Consider the following 24,156-nt stretch of genomic DNA (forward strand, 5'->3'; position numbering starts at 1 on the left):
TCTATCTATCTATCTATCTATCTTTCTTTATATCCATCCATCCATCCATCCATCCATCCATCTGTTCATCTATCTATCTATCTATCTATCTATCTATCTATCTATCTATCTATCTATCTATCTAACCATTTATCTATCTATCTATCTATCTATCTATCCATCCATCCATCCATCTATCTATCTATCTATCTATCTATCTATCTATCTATCTATCCATCCATCTATCCATTTATCTATCTATCATCTCTCTATATTTCTCTCTAGCAGTCTATCTCTCTCTAGCAGTCTATCTCATTTTCTTTCTCTTATCTCTTTCTCTCTCTGTCATTCTATATCATGTAGCTCTATTTGTCTCATGTATCTTTATCTCTATTGATCTTTCCCTATCTCTTAATCTACTTATCTTTATATTATACTATATGTATATTTATGTGTATAACATATATATGTATATATAAAAACACATACATGCACAGATATCCACACAGACAATTTGGTCCAGACCTCTGGTAAGAGGAACTCAGTGAACAAAAGGCTTGTTATCAATACTGCTTGGCAACTATTCTGCAGATTTTAGTATTTTAAGAGCTCACTGGGGTCCTGGGCTATTAGGTGACCTACCTAGGAGCACACAGACACTGGGTGTCCAAGAGAGAGGATTTCAACTTAGAGTTTCAGCAATTTGGGGCCGTCTCTCTAGATTTACATGTCCACATGGGCATTCATTCATGGGGGGGGGGGGGTAAGGAGAGGGCTGGACTTTTGAATTAGAAAGATTTAGGACCAGATTTTGCCTCACACATTTACTTTGTGATCCTTGGCAAGTCCCTTCCTTAACCTTGTTGCCAATCTGTTCCAGTGAATGGGAATTCCACACCTGGAGTTCCCCTATCTTTGTGAAATCAAAAGGTCTGGAACCCCTTCCCCCATCAGTATCTACTTCAATGCATCCAATGATCTATGTGCCTAAAGGGCTTTGCAACCATGAAATCACGACACAGATGACATCTATTATTATTATTCTCATCAGGCAGCATGGTATGGTGGGCAGCAGGAAACCACAAAGATGTGGGTTCAGGTCCTACCTATGACTTCAATTGTTTGACTCTGGGCAAGTGTTTTAACTTCTTGAGGCTGGCGTGTGCTGCCCACAACACTCTCCAGTGTGGTCCCCATCAGATGAAAACTTAATTCTCATCTGATTTTAATGTGTTGCCATTTTGAAAGTCCCTCTGTGGACTATGGAAATCCCTATCAGTGTTTCCATCTGAATTGACTCCACTGCTCAAGGCAATTCTATAAGAAGATACATTTCAGAGAACGTGTTACCTGCCTTGGTAGAGGGAGTTTTCTCAACAGGGAGTTCCCTCCTGTTCTGGGCTGCTGCTGAAGAAAGCAAGCATTTATTGAGGGCCTGTCATGGGCCTTTTATAAATACTCTCTCATTTGATCCTCACAACAACCCTCCCATTTCACAATTGAGGAAACTGAGGCAAATAAAGTTTAACTGACTTTGCCCAGGGTCACACAGCTGGTTAAGTGTCTGAGTCCAGATTTGAACCCGGGTATTCCCAGCTCTAAGCTTGGCATGCAATCCATGGCATCACCTAGCTGCTGCTCTAATAATAATAATAATAATAATGATTATTGTTATTCTACACATACTCACGCCATTAGCTCTATTCAAATTAATTAAGCAAAAAAGGAGAATTTTGCAAAACCAACAGTGGCCCGAGGAGGCTCAGACCCAGGTCATGCTTTCTGCCATGTCCTGAAAAGAACAGCAAAATAATTAGATAGAGTGCCTTTCTTCTGAGGCTGAAGCATTATTCTATGGACTCCTTCCATTTATAATTACCCAATTCCAACTCAAATCCCAAGCCACAGAAGAATCAGACAAATAGCCCAATCAAAACAAGCATCCCGGCCACAATTCTGACTGTACACAGTTGATTAGTCACTCATGTTATTTGCACAGAAAATGTATCATTTAAATCAGAGCTCTTTACAATTAAAATGTTTGCAATTAGCCCCAAATACAATTTTGAATTGCTTATGATCCTAATGTAATGAAAACAGTTTTCTTCAAGGAGAGGAAAATAATTGTTTTAAACCATCCATGGGTGGCTGCTGCTCCTACCTCCCCCCATTTCCATTTCCCCCCCTTTTCCTGAAAATGGTATTTATTAAGAGCTGGCCTGGCGGGCTCAGTTGCTTTCATTAACTAAGGCGAAGAGAAGGCTCGCCTCTTCTCCCCTTATGCCAATGAGCTGCGGGCTCCCGTGGCACTCACCTGGGAAGGCTGGGGATTTCATGATGGAGCCTGGCTAATGGGCATTTGAAAAAATGTGGAAAATGACTTCTGTTAAGGAGCCCATTTGTACTTTTTTGGAGGGGTTACGGCAGCCCTGAAATGATGGCTCAGGGAGGCCAAGGGAAGAAGAATGCTTTTCTCAGAGCTGATACAATGCATTCCATCCTATGATTTCAACCTTGTCTTTATCTTTGCAGATACCCTGAAGAGTTTAGCCCAGTGTTTTGCATTCAGGAGGCACTTAATAAATGCTAAAGTGCCTTAAGCAACGGGCCTGATAGGATTATCAGACTTTATATAGTTTCCGTCCTTGAAATACTTGCCATTTTCATTTTATTCATAGGAGGCAATGTAATACAGGGACTAGAGAATGGGCCTTGGAGCCAGGAAGAAATGGGTTCAGGTTCTGCCTGGAGTGTCTCTAGGTCAGTATAGAAATGGTTCCCTGAGAACACCACACAAGAACACTGTCATATTGCATTGTTATTTGTTTTGTCAAACAGTTCCCAATCACACTTTAATTTGGTTCTAGCCTCTACCTTTGGCCCTAATTCTCTACCTTGGGGTAATTTTGGGTGTAGATTTTGACAATTTTGGCAGCAAGATGGCACAATGGATAAAGCGCTAGACTGGAGTCAGGAACACTCATCTTTCCATGTTCAAATCCGACTTTAGATACTTCCTAGTTTTATGTCCCTGGGCAACTTACTTAACTGTCTACCTCAGCTTCCCCATCTGTAAAATGAGCTGGAGAAGGAAATGGCAAGCCACCTCAGTATTTTTGCTGGGTGACTCTGGGAATGTCACTTAACTCTGTCTGCCTCAGTTTCCCCATCTGTAAAATGAGCTGGAGAAGGAAATGGCAAACCACCCCAGTATTTTTACTTTGACTCTGGGCAAGTCACTTAACTGTGTCTGCCTCAGTTTCCCCATCTGTAAAATGAACTGGAGAAGGAAACGGTAAAAAAAACTCCAGTATTTTTACTGTATGACTCTGGGCAAGTCACTTAACTGTGTCTGCCTCAGTTTCCTCATCTGTAAAATGAACTGGAGAAGGAAATGGTAAAAAAAACTCCAGTATTTTTACTGTATGACTCTGGGCAAGTCACTTAACTGTGTCTGCCTCAGTTTCCTCATCTATAAAATGAGCTGGAGGAGGAAATGGCAAACCACCCCAGTATTTTTACTCTGACTCTGGGCAAGTCACTTAACTGTGTCTGCCTCAGTTTCCCCATCTGTAAAATGAACTGGAGAAGGAAATGGTAAAAAAAACTCCAGTATTTTTACTGTATGACTCTGGGCAAGTCACTTAACTGCATCTGCCTCAGTTTCCTCATCTGTAAAATGAACTGGAGAAGGAAATGGTAAAAAAAACTCCAGTATTTTTACTGTATGACTCTGGGCAAGTCACTTAACTGCATCTGCCTCAGTTTCCCCATCTGTAAAATGAGCTGGAGAAGGAAATGGCAAACCGCCCCAGTATCTCTACCAAGAAAACCTCAAACAGAGTCACAGAGAATCAGACACAACTGAACAACAATAATTTGACAACTCTGCTCTAGGCAACTCTGTGTTACAGGGAAGGGGTTGATTTGTATGAAGAGAGGGAATTTTTTACTGGGGGTTCTCTATGCTGTTGACTAAAGTTAGGTCCCATTAATGCAAATAATGGATCTGGTAAACTGATTACATTTCTCAAATTCATACCACATATTTCCACTTCCTTTGGAACCGATGGCCATTTTTTTACATAATTGCAATTCTGAATAATGTGAATCTGGATACATACAATCCCTTCAGGGGATTATTTCCCTGAATTGGAACCTGACTATATTTTGTTTAGGATATTGAAGAGAGGGAGCATGACTTCAGTTTCAGTCCTACCTCTGACTGCTTGAATTTCTCTGGCCAAGTCATATGGCTTCTTGGTCCTCTCTAAGACTATCCATTCACCTTCACTGTGAACTCCCATGTCAGCCAAATCCCAATTCTAGCCCTACTCCCATCACATCACAGAGTGAGGCTTCAAGCCTGCTGCAGGCAGCTTTTCCAGATCAGAGAAGTGCCCCATGTCATGTGATTGTAATGACATTGACGATGGTGACAACAAGGATGATTTCAGTGCTTTAAGCTCAAAGCATTTTTATAGATGAGACACAAAATGTTAGATTTGAGGTTTGAGAGCCTCAGGTTCAAATCCTGATTCGGGCACTGGTGACTTTACTGGACACTGGAAAATCACTAGTCATTTATCCATCGATACAATAATTTCTGTCATTTGCAATTTACTGGTGATAATTGCTTTATTTCTTTCTTCCTGGAACCTTCTGTAAGGCTCAAGTAAACATTTTAAAAGCTTTAAAGGGGGCAGCTGGGTGGCTCAGTGGATTGAGAGTCAGGTCCAGAGATGGGAGGTGCTGGGTTCAAATTTGACCTTAGACACTTCCCAGCTGTGTGACCCTGGGCAAGTCACTTGACCCCCATTGCCTAACCCTTATCACTCTTCTGCCTTAGAACCAATACCCAGTATTGATTCTAAGATGGAAGGTGAGGGTTAAAAAAAAAAAGCTTTAAAAGGGAATCCAAAAGCCAGTTATTCTGTGGTAGAGAGAATTTTTGTTCAGGCATGAGTTGGGGGAAGATGACTTCTGAGATTCTTTTAGGTTTGAAATTCCAAAGTAATTAATACAGGTATCACCATCTCCATTTCATTGATGAGGAAACTGAGACCAAGAGAGTCTATGTGACTTGCCCATGATCATCTGAGTAATGTTTCGAGCTAGGCAGGATTCAAATTCAAATCTTTCTGCTTCCTAACCGAGAACTCTCCTCTGTAACACACTGAATCTGTAACACACTTGGAAGGAGAGGGTGATAATGGTCCAGAATTAATTTTAACCCCTATAATATGGTATAGAAGAACCGCTTGAAGTTTTTAAAATGTCTGGACTTCCTTTTTTTAATAAAAGAATCTGGTTGAAGACTATATAAATATACATTATCCAAGAAGAGCAGATTGCAAATGATGGAAATTTCCATGTAATGGCGAAACTTCATGGATCCCTGATTTCCCTGATGGAAGCACACCTAGCTGATACTGGCTGCCAGCCCTCCTCCGCTTTGTCAAGGCTCATCCTGAGTTGTCACGGCTGAAGAAATGGAATCCCCGGCTACCCAGCCTGGGGTGAGCCCCTCTGAACTCACCCCAGCTGGATGTTTGATGAGAGGCACCAGACTGGCACTGAGCCTGGTCTGGAAATCTTTCTAGCATGGTAAGACTGGCTAGAATTTGAGCTCAGTTGGTCTAATCTGTGACAGTCCAGGCTCACCTCTGTATTTCAAGGAGGCATCTGAGACTTGGGTGGAGGATAAAGTGATTATGAAGGGGAACCCCCTCCCCGCCCTGAAAATGGCAGGAAGACATGATGAGTGGAGGTCTGTCTGGAGAATGGGTTTGACCCAGAACTTGTTAGTTTAAAGTAGACTCACAGCTTCTCAGGGATCTTTTTTTTAAGGAGTAAATCAACTAATCAACCAACAAACATTCATTAAGCACCTACTATGTGCCAGGTGCAGTGCTGGTACTCTGGATACAGAACAAACATATGAAACAGTTCCATCCTTCAAGGAGCTAATATGCTATTTGAGGAGAAAAATGAGGACACTATTGTGTCCTGGAGAATCCAGGGCAAAAGGGCAGCCACTGTTGAGAAAATCAGATTATCAAACGCTCTGAATAAATAACCAAAGGTAACGTTCAAGCCCCATCATCTTCTAAAGGATGTCCATGATCTGATAAGGGCTGTTCACTTTTCTGGCATACTTTAAGGTTTACAGAATTCTCTTCTCAAGATAATCCTACATGGGAGGGATTATTGTGCCCATTCTACAGAGGAAGTTGAGAATCAGAGAAACTGAGTGATGTACCCAGATCACACAGGTTGTGTAACTCTTCACCAAACATCCTAGGATTTACTCAGACTAGGTTGAATCCCACATCACTATCTTTGACTCATTTTGTCCCATCTGGGAACCACAAAATATAGCTTGTATCTAGGTCTCTACAGATGTGGGTAAAAATGACTCCAGTTCCTGTGCAAGCACTCAAGATAACAATGCAAATAAAGTATAGGACAGACTTTATTTCTCCCCACCGACAAAATATAAAAATTGCAAAGTATCAACAATAGCCTGCAAAGAACTGATACAATTCTTTACCCATTTGTAAGATTCCCACTGGGACTAATAAGGTGAAATTCTAATAAGGTGCCATTTAAAAATAATCTAAGAAGAAGAAATTCAATATAGGTAATTAGACAATAAATATATTCCTTCCAACTTGAATTCTGTGATTCTATGATCCTATAGATTTTTTAGCTAAACTGTTGTGAGACTTACAGTATAGCCTTTTGGTTTGGACTCTCTTCAGTACACCTTTAATTTCCTGTTCTAAGTCTTTGAAATATTTGTGATTCCAAATGGACCAAATTGTAATTCTAACTAATATTGCTTTGAAACTGGCTCAAAGCTTGTGGCTCCCTATTGCCCTTAGGATGAAATGCAAACTCCACTGTTTGGCATTTAATACCTTTGGCTTTAACCTACTTTCCAGACTTATTCCAAATGACTGCACCACATGCTTTCTATGCTCTAGTCCAAATGGTCTATTGGTTGGTCTTAGCAAACAACTTTTCCTCTCTGGCTTCTCCTTTGCACTGGCTGTCGCCTATACCTGGAATTCCCTCCCTCATCACCTCTGAGTCATGGAATCCTTTGCTCCTTTCCGGGTTCTGCTCAGGTGCCACCTCCTACACAAGACTTTCCTGATGGATCTGGTCCAGAGTGTTCTCCTTCCCTCACTCCCAACTGCTTTGAATCGTCTTCTCTGTGTGCCACATTTTGTCCTTGCCTCTCCTGCCCATCCCTCAGCAGGACTGGGACTGTTCAGCTTAGTCAAAAGTCCGTCATAGCGCCTCGCGGGCGGATGGATGGAGTTGTTTCGAAAACGAAATTTGGTTCTGAATTCGATTTGGTGGGAGTGGGGCAGTTCTCCATAGAGCCACGTTCCACTTAGATTTGGGCGTCTCTCTCCTTGCTCACCCGACAGAGACGGAAACTAATCGGTGCTGCAGTGATAAAAGGACAAATGGAAGTCATTGCCCAGAAGACATCAGAGGCGCTCGGAGTGCTGGGAGCATTGACATTCCAGCTCTTGGGACTGCAGATACCTTTGTGCTAAACTGTGTTACCAGCCCTTTATTGAACATGCACATATAGCAGGAGGATAAAAAGCCTTTTGATACATGGAGCCCAGAACCGGAGTCGTTTTTACTAGGCTATCACAACATCCTGGAAGCCTGGTGCCAAAGCAGCTTTTAAAAATTCATTTATTTATTTTTTTATGAAACAGCTTTTGTTGCCTTGGAGAGGGATGGATGCACTCTCGTGGCTTCGTCTCCAAGTATTCCCTGTGCCTTAAGATTCCTTTATTAACCACCAATGAGAGAAACAACATTCTTTCTGATGTTCAGTGGGGTGGCTCACTGCCTACCTACCAAGGGCTTCTTTCTGGCACCCACCCAGGTACCGAAAAAGAGGCAGTGTGGGGTGGTGGCTGCCACCCCCGAAATTCTCTACATCAGTGAGCCTCAGTTCCATCGATTGTAAAATGGAGCTAATGGTAACTTGTATTTCCTATTTCACAGGATGGTCCTGATGATCAAATGAGATTTCAAAGGCATCATGGGACTTAAAAAAAACAAAACAGCAACTTTACATTCTGCCTTAATAACAACTCTAAGAAGGGTAAGGGCTAAGCAAATGGGATTAAAGGACTTGTCCAGGGCCACACAGCTAGGAAGTGTCTGAGACCAAGATCATTATGGGACTTTTAGAGCTGTAACTGGTCTTGCGGATCATCGAGCCTGACTCTCCGACTTTACAGATGAGGCAATAGAGCCTGGTAGAGGGGGACAATGATTTAACCAAGGTCATTGGGATTCTAGGTAGCAGAAGCCACATTCTCTCTCTTCAAATCCAGAAGTATCTCTTTTTCCTTCTCTCTTGTTTTTTCTTACAAGTTTTTATCTTAATTGCTATATAGATTTTTTTTTTACATTACAGTATGAGTTGTCCCCCTAAGTCTTAGTGTAATAAGCTATTAAAGTTTGAAATTGTAGTAAGTCTTTTGGCATATCCTGCATAGATCTGTCTTTCTCCAGAGATTCGTTCCTTACAAGAGGGAATAAAAAAGACAGAAGGGAAGAGAGGGAAGAACCGCCCCCCTCCCCCAATATGCAGCAAAACTAACCAATACATCAACTTCATCTAATGGCAGCTGTCACTTGCATGCTCTCTTCCAGGAAAAGTTCTCAGTACATGGTATTTCATCTTCCTTGTCTGTCCCTCTGCCCATGCCTGGAATGATCTCCTTCCTTCCTTCTGCCTCACAGTCTCCCTAGCTTCTTAAAAAGCACCATTCCAGAGCCCCTTTTCTAGTTTTTCTGACCTCCACTTCCCTTGCCTGCATCCCCATCCCACACTGACTGTGCTCAGACCCTTGGGAATTTGAATCACAAAGTGCATACTTTGCATTTAGTTATTGGCATACCTGTTGCAACCCCAGTAGAATATTAGCTACCTATGGGCAAGTACTGTTTTATTACCATTATTTTTTGTATTCCTAGCCCCAGTGCTTAGGACATGATCTGGCACCCAGGAGGTGCTTAATAAATGCTCTTTGGCTGATAGGCACTTAATAAATGTGGAAACGAATTGATCTGCATTTCTATCATCCTATTCTATGTAAGCTATCATGAATTCAGAGAAATCTGCTCCCTCCTCTCCTCATTCTTATTTCAGATAGAAAGCCCACTTTTAGCAGATGGCTACTGAAAGAACATAGAAACCTGAAGTTTTGATGAGGTGAAGGATTTTTTTTTTTGTGGGGTGTGGGGGTGGAAAAACCCGGGCTTTGTCCCTCCCTCCCCATGCGCCATTTTTAAAAGAATCATAAAGGGGATGATGAAAGACCACTGTCTTCCTGTAGGGCCACGTAGAGGCACTTTCATTCTTGTATTTCTTGAAAAGATGAAAGGTATAATGAGTACACTATAAATGATTGAATGAGCTCCCAGTCAATTGCTCTGAACTATATATTAATCCCACTTTCAATGCAGAATGGAAGATGTCCTATGGTTCATTTAGCTACCAAATGGTAGGCACTGCTCTTCTGTTATTCTCCCGAATTATAAAGAACTGTAAATATTTTAATATATAAAATAAATGCTATAAAATGCTAGGCTGCAAAGCCAAGCTTCTCTTTTGGTAATAGAAAAAGATTAACTTCAAGGATGAATTGCAAGCTTATTCTTCAGTCAAAAATGAGATTAAAAATTTTTTTTTGACTGCTTCCTCCCATCAAGAGATCTTTTCTTTTTTCTCTTTTAAAACTGCCCTCTGGAAAGATATATTCTTAAAGGGATTTTTTGTGCAAAATAAATGTAAGAATTGTTGATAAATTTGAAAAGAATTAGGTAATTTCTGGTTTGTGTTGTAGTAGCTTCACTTTTCTATCCCAAAGGGATAAAAAGGAGAGAAACCAGAAGAGTCAAAGAAAGGTGTTTATTCACTCATTAATTCATTTCATTTATGTGTTCCTTTTATTCATTTCATGTGTATGATACACCTACTCTCTGATAATCACTGTATTTGGCACTAGTCAAGAAGACATTCTCCCTGTCTTCAAAGAGCTTACAGTCTAGCAGGGGAGATAGAATAAAAAAAAAATTTTTTTACAAGGTGGCTAACAGGAATGCATTGAGACCCCATACTTTCTTACAGTAATTGCAAGGCTTGGAAGGATGCTTCTGAGTTAAATTTCATTTAAGCTATGTCTGTCACTGCCAAGGTATTTGTGGCATAACTAAAAGAGATCCTCTTGAAATGTCAATCAGTAGGAAACTTTTGGACTTGTCAAACTGTTTCTGGTCAGAGAAATGAGAGGGATTTCCAGGGTGCTCCAAACAAATTTTGGCTTCACTTAAGGTCTTTTTTTCAAAACCATTTCATTAATATTTTTCCAGATTACATGTTAATAATTTCCTTCCTTCCTTCCTTCCTTCCTTCCTTCCTTCCTTCCTTCCTCTCCCCCCCTCTCTCTTCTCTCTCTCTCTGTCTCTCTCACACTCTCACTCTCTCTCTCCTCCCTCTCTTCTCTCCTTTCATTTCTTATGGCACAACAGTATTCCATTAAATCAGATACTATAATTTGTTCAGCCACTCCCCAGTTGGTGGACATCCTTTTAGTTTCCATTTCTTTGCCACTAGAAAAAGAGCTGCTATAAACATTCTTGTACAAGCATTATCTTTTCCATTATCTTTGATCTCTTTGGGATACTGACCCAGTAGTGGCATCACTGGGTCACCACACTTCTATGACCCTTGTGCTAGTTTGAAATTGCTCTCCAGAATGGTTAGACCAGTTCACAGCTCCACTAAGTGTATTAGCATCCACATTTTCTCACATCTCCTTCAACACATTATTTTTCTTTCTTGCCTTATTCACATAGGTCTTGTGTAAGTACTCCAGTTGTTTTATTGTTCTGTATGACCAATGAGGCTCCCTAAAAGTGCAAGATATTTATAAGAAATGGAGGATGCCCTACATCTGTTATGCTGGAATTGAGGTCCACCTCAATCCCATGTTTTATTTGCTTTATCTATTCCCTTGCTTTTACCCATTCTCCAGCAGGGTGGAGGAAAAGGTAAGCTAGGTTTTAATTTCTTTTCCATCTCATGACTGCAAGGCTGTATTGAGAACTGTTATGAACTGTTTATCTCCTAAAGGGGTATTGTTTTGTTTTCTTGACATGCCTATGACACTATATTAAAAGCTGGGAATTTATTTGATTCTGTGCCAATTCTGTATACTCAAATGCATGTGATGAGATTAGCAAAGCAAGAAAGCAAACCCAGAAGGGAAGCACATTTCAATTATTGAAGATCTGTATACCCAAGTTGGAGCAGCTAGAGTAATCTGGCGGGGGGGGGGGGTTCCCAAACTACAAATTTTCAGGAATGGGAATGAATGAGAAAAGCAATTGCAGGGGTTAGTTTCCCCTGAGATGAGAGGCAGTCTAAAGAACACTGGATTGGCAAAGCAAGCAAGTTTGGCAAGAGTGGCAATTTTTGCTGCTATGTTTGAAAGGAATGTCATACCTGTAGAGGAAATGGGGTGTAGCTACACCCGGAGGATTGGGGGAATAACGTGCTGTATTCCTATACAATAAAGATGCCAAAGGAAGAGGAAAGGGATCTATAGGAGCAAAGTAGTTCTTCAGAGAGGGTTCTCCTTTTTTTAGATTTCAAGATTTGGCCTATAACATTTGCCAGTTTCCAGGATGCAAATGATCATACTGAAAATTTAACAATCGTCTCTCACAAGCCAGAACAGGTTATTTCCAGTTATCGCTTGTCCTCTCTACAGCATGGATTTATTCTGTGTATATTTGGTCTGTTCGGTCTAATTGAGCTCACAGACTCATAGATTTAGAGTTGGGAGTGATGGTAGAAGTAACCAGTCCAGCCCCCTCATTTTTCAGATGAAGAACCTGAGGCCAAGGCAGGTAAAGTCATTTGCCCAAATTGACACAGGTAGGAACTTCCATTGTCCTGAATGTAATATCCACTTCTCTATTTGGTATAACAGGGAATAAGACATTAAAGAGTCAAAAGGTGGTGGCTCTGCTGCCATTAGAGATGATGGCAATTCTTTTGAGAAACCCTGGAAAGGCTCAGTTCTCCATCTCTTCATGATCTTTCTTTCAGTTTCATCTCTTGTCATTATTGAGGTGATTTTCACAAAAGGCTAAATCGTGGTGTGGTGGTGATTGTAGGTCCTCCAAAACAACGTCAGCAGTATAAACTCCGGAAGCTTCCATTTCCAAAGTAATGGCAGCACAGTGGTGGAAAAATGGTGTTTGAGAGTCATTCCTGTATCTTCTTGTTGTCTATGGACTGCGCCTTCGCTTCACCAAACTGCTCAAAGGGTCCATGACACCAAAAAAGAATTCCTGAGTTGGAAGAAAGTAGAGGATCACAGGACCTTTGGGGCTGTCGGATCTCATCCTTTAATTTTATAGATGAAGGAACTATATTTAGGTGACTTACCCATAGTCAAGAGAGTTTGTTGAATAGAAGAGTGATGAGGTCAGACCTGAACTTTAGGAATTTTACTTTGACCACTGTGTGGAGAATGGGAGAGTGTCTTTCTTTGTTTCTGTGCCCTCAAGTCCTACTACAGTGCTGGGCACATAGTTGGTGACTAATAAATGTAAGGATCCTAATATGATCAGGGTTGGCAGGGTCCCGGGAAGACATTTTGCCCAATACTTCCACTCTACTTTGTTTTTATTTTTATCCTGATCTTTAACACCAAAGAAAAGAGGGAACTTCCATATATATATAACAGAACACAAAGTGATTGCATATGAAACCAGGAATCTCTATTTCATAGAGTTTGCTTTGGGGAAAAAGTACATAACAAATTCCACATTTCCTTTCCAAAGTATCCTTCGTATTTGTACTTTCTTCTAAACTTCCTTCCGTTTCCTTCTGTGCATTTGAAAAATGCTTTAGTAGCCTCCTTTCTTGGTATTACTATTGCTAACTTCCCCTTTCCTCTACCTACTTCCCATTAAAAATCTAGAGAAAGAAAAAAATCAAACAAACCTTGAATCAAATGCATAATCAAGCAAAAGGAAGCCAACTGTTACCATATCCAAAAATGTAAACCTGGAGTACAACACCAGTCAGGATGTATAACTCTTTATTTTACAGATAAGGAAACTGAGGCACAGAGACACAAAGTGACTTATCCAAGGTCACTCAGCTAGTAAGCAGCAGGGCTAGGACTTGAACTCAAGTCTTGCAACTTTCTAAGTTCATCACACTTTCCACTATACCCTTCTGGCCTTCCCACTCCCCTGGGTGTGCCCCCATTCCTCTTAGGGGAAGGGGATAGGCAATCCCCCTGGCTTTTAAATTCAAGGCTGTTCCTCTTCTCATATTAGCTGATTAGGAACATGATCAACTGAAGTTTCCCAGACAAAAATGGCTCATACTACACTTGGATCTGTTTAGCTTCTAAAGCACAGGGGTGTATCGAGTCCATCTTTTGGACCAGGAGTTCTTAGCTTCTTGAATTTTGTGGACTCCCCAGGCAATCTGATGGAGCCAATGGACCCTTCCTCAGAATGTATCTCTTTTTTTTTAAACCCTCATCTTCTGTCTTGGAATAAATACTGTGTATTGGTTCTAAGGCAGAAGAGTGGTAAGGGCTAGGCAGTGGGGGTCAAGTGACTTGCCCAGGGTCACCCAGCTAGGAAGTGGCTGAGGCCAGATTTGAACCCAGGACCTCCCATCTCTAGGCCTGGCTCTCCATCCACTGAGCTACCCAGCTGCCCCCAGAATGTATCATTTTTTAAAAATTGAAGGAAACATTCATTTTCAGTTAGAGATTCATGATGATGAAGATGGCATTTTTTTCCCCTTCCAAGTTGACAGTTACCCTGAAATCTGTCCATGGGCCCCAGCTTAAGAACCCCTGCTCTACAGGAATGCTGAGCCATGCTAATGAGAAAGCCCATTTCCATGATCAAACTGCTCTCAATCTATGGGGACTCCTTAAAAAACAAAGCACACAGGACTATTCTGCTGGATTGTTAGCAAAGCTTCCTTGCAAATGAGTGACATGGCTGCTGAATTTAAAAAAAGCCTTTATTTCCTGGGACAAATGTCTGCCATCATGAGTTTGGCCTGCACCTTAGCCTACCAGAAGTCCTGCCTGTGAATGATAGGCTAACCTGGGTAATCCATCTTGTAATACTTCCTGGAGGGGTGTGGGACCGAATGTTAATGTACCAATGAACAAAATCTCTCTCTCTCTCTCTCTCTCTCTCTCTCTCTCTCTTTCTCTCTCTCTCTCTCTCTGTCTCTGACTCTCTCTCTCTCTCTGTCTGTCTGTCTGTCTGTCTGTCTCTCTCTCTCTCTCTCTCTCTCTGCCTTTATCTCTCCCTCTCTCACTTCTTCTCTCCCTCTCTCTTTCTCCTTCTCCCCTTCCCTCTCTCTCCCATCTCTTTTTCTCTCCCTCCTCTCTCTGTCTCTCTGTGTGTCTCTGTCTGTCTGTCTCTCTCCACCCCATTCTGTACTTTTTCCCACTCTCTTCTCTCCCCTTTATACTCTCCACCTGCTTGCTTTGTTCCCTTCAACATTCAAATTCTGGCCCTTCTCTTAGTTCATCAGCGAATGAAATTTCAGGGAGAGCCAATGAAAATCAAGGGCCGTTGTGGATGATGGTCAGACCATTTTTAAAGTGGCAGAATGGAGCCAGGCTGCAATTGCTAGGATGAGCTCTGCTATAGCTGAATGTTGGTTAAAACTTGAAGACACTCATTCCTGCTCATTGGAGCTCATGAGATAAGAGCTGTTCTGTTCTTCTTTCAAAATGGCAACATCTCATTTTGCCCGATTAAACCTTTCATTAATGGCCAAGGCATGCTGTATTAGGAAGCACATGTTTTCTGCCCTTCAGAAATTCTGCCATTAAGCACTCGTCTGTTCGATACGTGATCCATGCTTCTTAGGTGGAGTGGACTGGACACGGCGTGTGGTTTGACCACCATGTCCTTTGGCAGAAGAACACGGGAACCAGCCAACTTGATGCCCTAAATATTCTTTCCTCCCCTTAGAGCTTCATCCTCTTGTCCCCACTCAGGCTGAATTCCCAGATTTCCTGTGGTGCAGTGCTAAACAACGATCAAAAGAATTCTGATTTCATCAACGTGGACACTCTCTCCATCTAAAAGGTCTCAACCTTTCCATGTCTTGGGTTCAAATTTCACAGATTTAAAAATGGAAGAGAATATGGAGGCCACAGAGTCTGACTGCATGCCTATGGTCACACAGCCCCTCTAGCCATTAAAGCATACTTTCTCTCCTGATAAAAACAAACAAACAATAACAAGAATGGAGGTGCTGTCCGGCCATTTCAGTTGTCTGACTCTTAGTGATCCCATTTCAGATTTTCTTGGCAAAGATACTGGCGTAGTTTGCCATTCCCTTCTCCAGCTCACTTTGCAGATGAGGAAACTGAGACAAAGTGAAATAAGTTGACCAAGCACACAGCTAGGGTCTGAGCCTGGATTCGAACTCCCCATTGGGGTTTTCTTGGTAAAGATATTGGAGGGGTTTGTCATTTCCTTCTCTAGATCATTTTACAGATGAGACAATGGAGGCAGAAAGAAGTTAAGTGACTTGCCCAGGTCACACAGTGAGACTCCAGGTTCGGGGTGCACTATTCACTGTGTCACCCACTTACTAGAAATAGAACTTGGAGGCCATCTAACTCAAATACCTCCTTAGAGAGATGATGAAACAGAGGTTGAGTGAGGGGTTGACGAGGTCACACAGAAGGTGGCAAGTTGTGATGTTAACCCAGGAGCAGCCATTCCATTGCACCACACTGCCTTTCTTACTGCTATGGGCAAAAAAATCTATCAGTTGGTGGCTTACTTTCTGTGGATTAGAATGACACAACCCCGTCTATCACCAGGCTTGTTCTTGACGCCTTCCACCTTGCTAGGACCTGGCCATCTCCATGCCATGTAGCAACATCAGAGAAGACTCTCAGGGAGGCTGGACTTCATACAATCATAGGATTTTGGAGTTTGGAGAAACCTTGCAGATCACACTAGCCCATCCTTGCCTTTTTGCAGATGCAGAAATGGAGATGAGTGAGGTTAAATGACTGGCCAACATCCCATCGCTAACTGGTGGTAGAGCCTGGACCAAAACACACAGTTTCAGACTCTCTGTCCAATACTGGCATCCAGGAGAGAGGGAGGAAGGGGGGGAGTGCACAAGCCCCTTTATCCAAAGTGAACCGACACAGCCATTTGCACGTCTTGAGACAGAGATATGGAGCTTAAATTAATAGAAGGCATTAACTGGGAGGCATTTAGGGATCATCTGAAAAAGATGGCAGTGTCCAGTGCCTCCCAAGTTGAGAAGATAACAGGGAATTTCAAGAAAAGAGAAAATAACCAGACTATATTCACAATTATTTGAAGCATTTACTGTGTTCCTTTCTTTTGTTATGGAATCTTAAAATATCATCATGTACCATAAGCATGGCAAAACAACTTTCAGTCTTAGATTTTCAGAAAAAAAGAAATGAAAGACCTTCCTATAGATTATTGGGAGAAAAGAATTGAATGAGTTGGATTTTATTTTGAATATATTTTGTTAATTGACTGATATACATACATGCCAGGTTGTTTCCCCTCAGTAGAATGTGGTAAGCCCCCTTTGTATCTTTGTATCTCTGGCATAGAGCACAGTGCCTGGCACACAGTAGGCATGCCATAAATGCCAATTTGATGAATGAACTAATGAAATGAAGGAAGTCAAATCTAAGTTTACACTCATTTCCTCCATGTTATATGAATTCTTGCTCCACTTGAGTTTCTTATAAGTCTTCAGTTTCTATTCATCCATCTCTTCATCCACCCAACATCCTCCATTCATCCACCCACCGAGCTATTCATCTATCTACCCACTTTATATATATATTGATTAATCAGCGACCAAGTATTTAGTGGGAGCCTGCTATGTGCCAGTCACTGTGTTAGACGATGGGTATACAGAATCAAAAATGAAATAGTTTCTGCCCTTCAGAAGCTTACCTTCTAATGGGGAGTTAACACATTCATATATAAAACATGTAAAATAAATGTACACAAAATAAATTTAAAGGAAGCTAGGGGTTCTTAGAGTTGTAGGTGGGAAGAGAATGCATCCCAGGCATGGCAGCAAAGCCAAGGAAATGGTAGAGGGAATGCCATTGGCGAAGAAAGGTAGTTTTGCTGGACCACAGAATGTGGGCAGTAATGTATGATAAATCTGAAAAGGTAAGTTGGAAATCAGTTGTTAAAGACTTTAAATGACAAACCGAGGGGTTTGTACTTAATCTTAGAAATAATTGGGAGTCATTAAATTCACTGAACAGAAGAGCAAGGCATCTGTATTTAATCCTAGAGGTAACTGGGAATCACTAAGTTTATTAAGCAGGAGAGTACTAGCATGTCTAGACCTATGCTTTCAGAAAATAACTTCACAGCTGTTTGATAAGTGGACTGGACTGGAGAAAGACTTGAGGAGCCATCATCATAGTACAGATAAGGACCCGAACTAGCTTGGTCACCAAATGAGTAGAGAAAGGCACAGCTTGGACCTATACTTCACTCTGTTTTCACTCATTTTGCCCTATTCCTACCTTCTGGCAGAGAGGCCACTAAAGCATCAACAATGCAAGGAGTGAGGAAAATTCTAGTTTCTCTAGGATCTCTAGATTGCTATGAATGGCATGGAGGGGTTAAATAAGTGTGATGTGTTCAGCTCCAGGTTTGATGTTCAATGGAATGACGTGGAATAATTTATTCTTCCATTATTTTGGCTTCATTGTGCTTACAGACTCAGCCAGCATCATGCACCATCAGGAAGCAAAATGAAAAGGCAAGAGAGGAAAAATCCTGGAATTTTTTTAAGGGTATAAAAAAGAAGAGGACAGGTACAAGAGAAACTCAGCAATCCAGCTCAGATTGGTCAGACATCCTTGCTAGCCTTGCCTTCTACAACTTTTTTGGAGAGGTCCCCATGGGTGAATTCTTAAGGAACTGGGATAGTTCCCCTCTACTGTGGACTCCCTGCTCTTCAAATCAGAGCAATCAGGAGTCCCTTTACAGCAGGATAACTTTTCTAAATATTCTAAGCCTGTTCAAAACCTGATTGCCATTTATTCTCCTTAATTCCTTTTCTTTCTTATTGATGAAGTTCATTTAATAACGTTTCCCATACAGCTTCAGCCCCATGAGCAGAGGGAGTTAATGTGACATCTTTGGTAACTTACAAGGCGCAATCCATGACATCAGGGGGCTAATGACATATTACAGAGAAGATATATCAGAGGATAGACTGAATGAGAATAACTCCTCTGGACTCTAGTTGATATGAATCTATATGGCTTTTCAATCTTCACAAATGAGTGTTCTTCTAAGGTCTGAAAATGTCTAGGAGAAAAATTATTCCTTCCTCCAACCCCTTGACTCAGAGCTGGTCTCTGTGTTTCTCTGTGGATAGAGATTTAGTCTTGTGGTTAGTAAAGTTTAGATCTGGCTTTAGACACTTACTAGCTCTGTGACGTTGGCAAATCACTTGACCTCTGTCTGCCTCAGTTTCCTCATCTGAAAAATAGGGATAATGAAAGCACCTACTTTCCAGGGTTGTTATAAGGACCAATCATTCAGTTAATTAATCAATAAGCCCTTTAAGCACCTATTACGTGCTAAGCTCTACACTAAGCACAGTGGGTGCAAAGAAAGGGAAAAGGCAGTAAAGTTCATAATTTAATGGGAGAGATAACATGCAAATAAATCTATAAAAACAAAAAAAAAGGATAAAAAGGAAAAAATTGAGAGGGAAGGCACTATAATTCATAGGGATAGGGAAAGATTTCTTGTAGAAGGTGGGATTTTAGTTGAGACTTGAAAAAAGTCACTCAGTGAAGCTAGTGGCTCAGTGTATAGAAAGCCAGGCCTAGAGATGAAAGGTCTTGAGTTCAAATGTAGTCTCAGATACTTCCTAGCTGTGTGACCATGGAAAAGTCACTTATGCCCAATTGCCTAGCCTGTCTTGCTCTCCTGTCTTGGAATGGATGCTTCGTATTGAGTCTAAGACAAGAAGTAAGAGTTATTAAAAAAAAAAGTGATCAAGATGGGGAAGCGAGGAGAGAGAGCAGTCCAGATATGGAGGACAGCCAGAAAAATGCCTGGGGCTGAGAGATGGGAGTATCTTGTTTCTAGAACAATATGGAGGTCAGGATCACTGACCAAAGATTTCATTGTGTGTGTGTGTGTGTGTGTGTGTGTGTGGGCAGAGTGTAAAGTGTAGGAAGACTGGAAAAGTGGGGGGTGGTTATGAAGAGCTTTGAACTCCAAACAGAGGATTTTATATTTGATTCTGGAAGCAATAAGGGACTCCTGGAGTTTATTGAGTGTGTGTATGTAGGAGGTGACATGATTGGATCTGTGATTTAGGATTTAGGAAAATCACTTTGGTGGCTGAATGGAGGATGGATTAGACTAGAGAGAGACAGGAGGCAGACAGACCCACCAGCAACTATTGCAATAGTCCAGGCTATGATATGATGAGGACCTACACCAGAGGTGGGGCAGGATCAGAAGAGATAAGGAGAGACGGGGAAAACTAATTCTTCTTGGCAACAGATTTGATATGAGAGATTGGGATTGAGGACGACACGTAGGTTACCCAGTAATAGAGAATAGGGCACCATTGACAATAATAGGAATGTTTGGAAGGGGGGAGGGCTTAGAAGAGAAGATAATGAGATAAATTTTGAACATTTTGAGTTTAAGATGTCTTTTGGATATCTAGTTTGAGATATCTGAAAGGCAGATGGAGATGTGAGTTCTAGGGCTCACAAAGTGGTTAGGACTAGATAAATTGAGTTGAGAATCATCAGCATAGAGGACAAAATAGGGAAAATGTTTTGCAAACCTTAAAGTGCTTTCCTAAATGCTAGCTATAATTATCACTATCACTAACACTTCCATAGTACATGCCAACAATATAGATAAGTCATAAATCACAAATGATCTGGGAGGTGAGGACCACAGGACCATGGGATGGATTAGTGGACTCGGAGTTGGAAAGGAAATCTCATCCAAACCTCTCATTTAATAGATGTGGAAACTGAAGCCTGGAGAGCAGAAATGACTTGCCCAAATTCACACAGGTAATATCTGATCAGGAAACGCATCATCTAAGAAGTGGTCCATGAGCTGTTCTCTGAAGGAGGCCAAGGCTTCTAAGAGGTAGAGATGAGAAGGTGTATTCTAGATATTCTGATTAAAAGTTAATTTCTTTTTAAATAAAATCATGTATTCTTGAAATAGTAACCAATAATTTTTTTCCTTATAGGTAATTGGCAGGAAATGAAAATCCTGAGAAGTCAAGAAATGTCCAGAGTTTGGATAAATCAGGTAAAAAAAAAAAGATCTGAATTCCAAGCACCCTCCCTTGCTCTCTTGTCAAACATCAAAGGAACGGAGATGAATCTAGGAGGTCAGCATTCATGAATCAAGTTTCCTCCTGATAGGTTTTTTATAGGCCTATAACAAAGCAGAGTCCTGAAAATTGTGGTAGGTAATGAGAATTTTGACAGACCCTTTAACTACGCACAACTTGGAGGTGCTGCTATAATTCTGCTGCTTCAAATGAAAATTTCAAGTGTTTTCATTAGGTACAACAGCTGTTTCTATTACAAATAACAGATCTCAGAGGTAGTGATGCTGATACCAACTTCAAGAAGGTTTAAAATGAGCACATAGTATAGCTCGTACAATTACGGTTTAAAATTTTTTTCCCCCTTTTTGCACATGCAAATGAACTCTATTGCACTAAGAGGAAATTACTTACTTGCTCCTGGAATTGTCTGAAAGTGATATGAGAATCCTTGGTAGATTCACATTAAGCAAATTAAAAGCCCTTGGGAGAAATTGGACTCCCTGCTCCTTCTAAACCGTAGCGTCTTCCTAAAGACATGAAAAGAAATCTCTGGAAACCTGCACTCTTTGCCAGGGTTCTTGGGAAGGTGGGCTGCTTACCAGTTGGGTTTATGAGTCACCTATTTGTGAGATGTGGGGTGGGGTGGCCTCGTCAACTCACATGAGCCTCTGACTTCTCCACCTGTTTTGCTTTGGTCCTTCCCCTGATTTTCAGGGATGTAGTCTAGTTTGGCAAAGGCAAGGTGGGAAGTGTGAATGGGAATGGACCATCTATTCCAGTTTCCCCCAGTTGTGACCCAAAGTAGGAACTCAGAATTCTACTCTGTCCCCCATGGGAAGAAGGAGAACCTAGCCTTGGAGGACTTAACAGAGGACCCTGTCTAGGAAGGGATGGTCTCATATGTAGACATGTTGGGTGATGTCAGAGAGATGCTATGATTTCAGACTTGCTCTGAAAGTCCTATTTCATTTCCAAATCCTTCCCCTGAATCTGATGGCTTAAATCCCACCACTGGAGTTTAGCCTAACTCATTTAGGTTCCATTTTTAAATTGCTGGCAAAACCCACAACTAATCTAGGGAAGAGTAATGTTGGAAGAACAGTAGGAAGAAAGATAGATTTGGATAGATGACTTGCCCAAAGTTACCCGAGTCAGTAAATAACAGAGCAGGAATTGAAAGCCTGGTCCTGTAACTACACATTCAGTGTGAATCTCACCATGCCAAGATAGTTCATTTTTTGCTGAGTGTCCATTTTGATAAAAGGGAGGGAGAAAGAAGTTGAGGTCACTGAGCACTGGAAGCGGGTAGAACAGGGGCCACACAGTTAATACGTGTCAGTTCTGTGGGATCTGAACTCAAGTCCTCCTGATTCCAAGCTTGGCACTCTGCCCACTGTACTTCATAGGTGCCAAATTAATATTCCTAAAACACGGGATTGATCATGTTCCTTTCTTACTCAAGAAGAATAAAACACAGTAATTGGGTAAGTCCTTTTAACTGATTTTACAGTGTTCCTTTTTATATACTCTAGGATTCAGCACAGTGGGCTCTGTATCCGATGTTCCATGTCCAGTGCATGGATGGAGAGCTCCCCCTCTTGGAATCCAAAACTCTTGTCAAGACTCAGACCTTCCCTAATCCTGTCCATGCTCTATCCACTGAAATGACTCTTTCTTTATATTTTGTGTATCTTTGTATTTCCTTACCTTCGTGCATAGAATGTCCTTCCAGTTGAATGTAAGCTTCTTGAGGGTAGGGACAGATTACATATTAGACTTTGTAGTTGTTAATTCTCTTATACACAGTTGGCTTTCCCTAAAGGCACACTGAATTTAAGGACTTACTGTTTGAACAGTTTTTCAGAGGTCTAGCAAATGACTTAGGTGCCTTTTAAATCAACCAAGGTCCTGGGGCGGTGGTGGTGGTGTTGCAAAGAAAATGGGGTCTTAAAAGTCTCTAAAGGCTTGGTTGGTAGATAGAATTATGAAGCATCCAAACTATGACCAGGAAAGAGATAGAGAATGACCTTGTCCCCTTGGCTTCACATTTTAGCTCCTTTGAAGTCAATTGCATGGTACCGTAGGTTGGCTATACTGGCTCCCCAAACATCCTGCAAGGACTTAAATCCTTGCATGGCTCTGAGGAGTTGTTGTGCCAGATTTCTCCAGAAATGAGTCTGAGGAATCTTCATTTGGGACCAGACAAGGATATAGAAGGATTTTATGGCCCTAAGATAGATAAAGAGTCTTGGACAAGGCCAATGGAAATAAAAGGAAATGCAGTTCAAAGTACAGAACTGAGCTGGATGGCCCTGGTTAGCTGGGGTGGCTATGTTCTGTGTTCTAAAGAGCATGGCATCTGGGGCAAGGACTCTTCTGGAGATGAAAACTCTTTCTAGCTAAGGATCTGAGAAACAGAGAGATCACTACCTACAGCATTGGAGCATTGGATTTTCTAAAGAGTTGTATGAAGAAAAGCCCCTCCATGGTTTTGATCTTTAAGAGCTTTGGTACAGTCCCCTCTGTCTTCCAGGAGGAAGAGACCCCTCAAGATTTGGGCTGAAGTCAGAAGCTAGGGTCAGGGCAGGTGCTAGGATCCTGGTGAGCTGGGACTGACCATGGCCTACTAGAACAATAGAATTAATGGAGCACGAGGGACACTTGAGCAGCCGGGAGCAGGCAGAATAGAACCTAATTTTAGAAGTAGTGTGTTGGAGTGGATATAGACCTGAACCTGGAGTCAAGAAGACCTAGGGTCAAGTCCTACCTCTGACCCATATTGGCTGGGCAATTGGCCAAGACCCTGGGCAAGTCTCATGCATGAAAGGAGCTCCTTCTCTTACCACAAATCTCCTACCACTAAAAACTCACAGATTATCTTTTAAACACACACACACACACACACACACACAGATTGCATATGTACTTAGATGTGTTAGTTGATCAGTCAGGAAGCATTTATATATCAAACTTTTACTATGTGCCAGACACTGGGGCAAGAGTTAGAGAGAGATACAAGTCCTTGCCTCTAGGAGCTCACATTCTAATGGGGGAGACAACATTCAAAGAATGAAGCACACAACATATATGTACATATATGTATTATATGTAATATTAATTTATCATCCTACACAAATAAGTTGAATTAGAGATGATGTAGTATAATACAGTTGAACATAATATAAATCATAATATAGTATATTCAACTATAAATATTTATAATATACATTTTTGTGTACATGTTGATGCCATTCCATACTGTACCATATCACACCATGCTATGTTATAGCATAACCTTTTTTTTTTTTAACCCCTACCTTCTGTCTTAGAATCAATACTGTGTTCTAAGGCAGAAGAGCAGCTTGGGGTTCAGTGACTTGCCCAGGGTCACGCAGCTAGGCAGTGTCTGAGGCCACCTTAGTCAATCCACTGAACCATTAAGCCGTCCCCACCATAGTCTTTTTGTCTGGGATCAAGTCCCTCCTCTAACCCATATTGGCCGTGTGACCCTGGGCAAGTCTCTCAGCCGCCATCCCAAAGCAGGGGCCAGTCGCCAGGAACAAAAGGAGCTCCGTGACAGGAGGAAGCGTGGAGTAGCGGGCTGAGAGCTGGCATCCATCAAGGCGATCTTAGGCTCAAGGTACACCTCTACCACCCAAGGCGGTCACTCCCTGTATGGCCAAGTGACAAGGCAGGTG

At 41.6% G+C, this 24,156-nt stretch overlaps 1 protein-coding gene across 2 annotated transcripts in view; it reads right to left on the minus strand.

The window, feature by feature from the left end:
• SPATA16 (spermatogenesis associated 16) overlaps nt 1–24,156 on the minus strand; it is a 322,779-nt gene that overhangs the window by 2,414 nt on the left and 296,209 nt on the right. The gene's annotated exons all lie outside the window — the stretch shown is intronic.

Source organism: Monodelphis domestica, chromosome 8 (assembly GCF_027887165.1).
Source record: "Monodelphis domestica isolate mMonDom1 chromosome 8, mMonDom1.pri, whole genome shotgun sequence".
Classification (NCBI taxonomy): Eukaryota; Metazoa; Chordata; class Mammalia; order Didelphimorphia; family Didelphidae; genus Monodelphis; species Monodelphis domestica.